The following is a 4,258-nucleotide window of genomic DNA, read 5'->3' as shown; positions in this document are numbered from 1 at the left end:
TTTTCCTCTAAGAGTTTTATAGTTTCTGGTCTTACATTTAGGTCTCAAATCCATTTTTAGTTTATCTTTGTGTATGGTGTTAGGAAGTGTTCTAATTTCACTCTTTTACACATAGCTGTACAGTTTTTGATTTGTGTATATTGAAGAACCCTTGCATACCTGGAATAAACCCAACTTAATCATGGTGTATGGGATTTTTAATATGTTGTTAATTTCTGTTCACTAACATTTTGCTGACGATTTTTGCATCAGTGATATTGGCCAGTAATTTTCATTTTTGTGTTGTCTTTGTCTGATCTTGGTGTCAGGGTGATGATGGCCTTGTAGAATGAATTTGTAAGTGCTTCTTCCTCTACAATTTTTTGAAAGTTTTAGAAAGATAGGCATTAGCTCATCTATAAATGTTTGATAGAATTTTCCTGTGAAGCCATCTGGTCCTGGGCTTTTGTTTTCTGGGAGATGTTTTTTTAATCACAGCTTCAATTTCAGTGCTTGTAATTGGGTTGCTCATAATTTCTATTTATTCCTGATTCAGTCTTGGAAGATTGAACTTTTCTAAGAATCTGTCCATTTCTTCCAGGTTATCTATTTTATTGCCATATAGTTGTTCATTGTAGTCTCTTATAATCCTTTGTATTTCTGCATTCTCTGTTGCAACCTCTCCTTTTTCATTTCTAATTTTGTTGATTTGATTCTTCTCTATTTTTTTCTTGATGAGTCTGGCTAAATGTTTGTCAATTTTGTTTATCTTTTCAAAGAACTAGCTTTAAGTTTTATTAATCTTTACTATTGTTTCTTTCATTTCTTTTTCACTTAACTTCTGTTCTTGTCTTTATGATTTCTTTCCTTCTGCTAATTTGGGGGGGGGGGGAGTTTATTCTTTTTCCAGTTGTTTTAGGTATAAAGTTAGGTTATCTATTCGATGTTTTTCTTGTTTCTTGAAATAGGATTGTATTGCTATAAATTTCCCTCTTAGAACTGCTTTTGTTGCATCCCATAGATTTTGAGTTGTTCTGTTTTCATTGTCATTTGAGTCTAGAAATTTTTTTATTTCCCTTTTGATTTCTTCAGTAACCTGTTGGTTATTTAGAAACATATTTTTTAATCTCCATGTGTTTTTGTTTCTTACAGTTTTTTTCTTGTAATTGATATCTAGTCCCATAGCGTTGTGGTCAGAGAAGATGCTTGATATGATTTCAATTTTCTTAAATTTACAGAGGTTTGCTTTGTGACCCAAGATATAGTCTATCCTGGAGAATGTTTCATACGCACTTGAGAAGAAGGAGTATTCTGCATTTGGATCCTGAAGATATCAATGAGATCCATCTCATCTAATGTATCATTTAAGACTTGTGTTTCCTTAATAATTTTCTATTTTGATCATCTGGTGTGAGTGGGGTGATAAAGTCTCCTACTATTATTGTGTTACTGTCAATTTCTCCCTTTATCTCTGTTAGTGTTTGTCTTATGTATTGAGGTGCTCCTATGTTGGGTGCATAGATATTTACAATTGTTATGTCTTATTCTTGGATCAATCTCTTGATCATTATGTAGTGTCCTTTCTTATCTCTTGTAATCTTTATTTTAAGGTCTCTTTTGTCTGATATGAGGGTTGCTACTCCAGCTTTCTTTTGCTTTCCATTTGCATGGAATATAATTTCCATCCTCTCACTTTCAGTCTATATGTGTCTTTAGGTCTGTAATGGGTTTCTTGTAGACAGAGTATGTACATAGGTCTTGTTTTTGTTTTCATTCAGCCAGTCTGTGCCTTTTGGTTGGAGCATTTAATTTGTTTATATTTAAAGTAATTATTGATATATATGTTCCTATTGCCATTTTCTTAATTGTTTGGGGTTTGATTTTTTTTTTAAATTTTTTAATCAAAGGATAATTGCTTTTCAGAATTTTGTGGTTATCTATCATACATCAACAAGAATTAGCCATAGGTATACCTATGTCCCCTCCCTCCCAGACCTCCCTCCCATCTCCCTTCCCACCCCACCCTTCAGCCTGTCACAGAGACCCTGTTTGAGTTCCTTGAGTCATACAGAAAATTCCCATTGGCTGTGTGTTTTACACATGGTATTGTAAATTTATATGCTACTCTCTGTACCTCTCGCCTTCTCCCTTCTCTCCTTCCAACTTGTCCATAGGTCTGTTCTCTATGTCTGTTTCTCCATTGCCACCCTGAAAATAAATTAATCAGTGCCATCTCTTCAGATTCCATATGTATGTGTCAGTATATGATATTTATATTTCTCTTTCTGACTTACTTCACTTTGTATAATGGGCTCTAATTTTGTCCACCTCATTAGAGCAGATTCAAATGCGTTCCTTTTTATGGTTGAGTAGTATTCCATTGTATATATGTACCACAGCTTCTTCATCCATTCATCAATCGGTGGACATCTAGGTTGCTTCCCTGTTCTAGCTATTGTAAATAGAGCTGCAGTGAACATTGGGGTTCATGTGACTTTTTCAGTTTTGATTTCCTCAGGGAATATGCCTAGCAGTGGGATTGCTGGCTCAGATGGTGGCTTTATTCCTAGCTTTTTAAAGAGTCTCCATACCCTCTTCCATAGTGGCTGCATCAGCTAACATTCCCACCAACAATGTAAGAGCGTTCCTTTTTCTCCACACCCTCTCCAGCATTTATTGTTTGTAGACTTTTTCCCCCCATGTTTCTCATTGCCTCTTTGTTCAGGTCTTTATTCAAAATTAGCTGTCCAAAATGATTTGGCCTTTATGGAATAAACAAATTTAAGTTTATGCAGCAGTCTTCTTTTCCTCTGAGGTGGGTTTCTTTTCTGTGGGTTCCTTTTCAGCTGCTGGTTTCTTGGTCCCTGCAGCCTTTTTCCCCACTGCAGGCTTCTTCAGCTTCTTATTGCCAACAGCCTTCTTTTCTTTGTTTCCCACCACAGGCTTCTTGCCCTCAACCCCCTTCTGATCTGATTTGGCTTCTAGTGCTGCTGCTGCCTTATCCATGTGGATTTTGTGGTTCTTGGCCTGTTGAAGAATGGTGTTCTGGTGCATGGTCTTTGCGTATGGGTTAAGCCTCAACATGATTCTCAGGTTTTTCAGTGGATTCTTCTTCAGGACACTGCGATGAATCTTCTTGCATGGTGCTCGGAGTGCTCTTTGAATTTCTGGGCTTTTCAAGATTCTGCTAAGGTCTGTATTGAGCATCTTGTGCATGGGGAGGTTGTAGTTACTCTTGAGGGAGGCTGCTTTATGCCAAGTGCCATACAGCTCATCTAACTTTTGGAAAACACTTTCAGTCCAAATGGTCCCACATGGTCCCACATGACCACCAAGAGCAAGTTTCAAAATGTTCATCTTGCTTACATTAAGCAGAGTAATTCCAGGGATGTTTCTGAAGGCCTTGATGATACCTTTGTCTTCATTATAGATGATGCAGGGTCCCCTGCGCTGGATACAGTGAGGGTTTCTCATTTTGCCTTTGCCAGCTCTCATTCGCTGAGAGGCGTAAACCTTCTTGATATCATTCCAGGCCTTAAGTTTCTTCAGAAGCAAAACAACCTCCTTGGTCTTCTTGTAGCCTTCAACTTTATCTTCAACCACCAAAGGAAGTTCAGGAATTTCCTCTATATGATGACCTTTAGATATGACCAGCGCTGGCAAGGCTGAGGCAGCCAGTGCAGAGCAGATGGCATATCGCTTCTGCATTGTATTTACTCTGCGGTGCCAACATCACCAGGTCTTGGTTGGTGCAAACATGCGGCCCCCACGACACATATTTCTAAAAGCCCCTGACCAGAACGGTGAGTCCCGCCACCTCAAACCCTGGGAATTCGAGCCACAGCTCTGCCGGTACCCCAAGACTCAGCACTGGTTTGATGACCTGCTAATTCACTGACAGCATAGGGCTGTCTGTCGTTTTTGCACAAGTTGGTGGGAACAAAGTTAACAATATCGGGTCGAATGGGAGCCTTGAACACAGCAGGCAAAGTGGCATTTTTGCCAGAGGACTCCCCCTTTTCGGAGTACACTGATATCTGTGGACGAGCTCACACCATGGTGGGGAGAGGAGAAGGCCATGCTCCTCTCAATCCTGCAGCTCCCACAGGAAAAGGTGTTTGTAGACTTTTTAATGGTGGCCGTTCTGACTGGTGTGAGGTGTATTTCGTGTAGTTTTGATTTGCATTTCTCTGATAACTAGTGATGTTGAGCTTCTTTTCATGTACTTGTTAGCCATCCATATGTCTCCTTTGGAGAAATGTATCTTCAGGTCCCTTTC

The 4,258-nt window shown here is 39.0% G+C and overlaps 1 pseudogene; it reads right to left on the bottom strand.

The window, feature by feature from the left end:
• Positions 1–2,681: 2,681 nt before the first annotated feature.
• On the bottom strand, positions 2,682–4,037 carry LOC136165195 (large ribosomal subunit protein uL4 pseudogene; annotated as a pseudogene).
• Between the last annotated feature and the right edge of the window lie 221 nt (positions 4,038–4,258).

This window comes from Muntiacus reevesi, chromosome 1 (assembly GCF_963930625.1).
Source record: "Muntiacus reevesi chromosome 1, mMunRee1.1, whole genome shotgun sequence".
NCBI classification, from domain to species: domain Eukaryota; kingdom Metazoa; phylum Chordata; class Mammalia; order Artiodactyla; family Cervidae; genus Muntiacus; species Muntiacus reevesi.
This window is presented reverse-complemented; position numbering and strand designations above follow the sequence as displayed.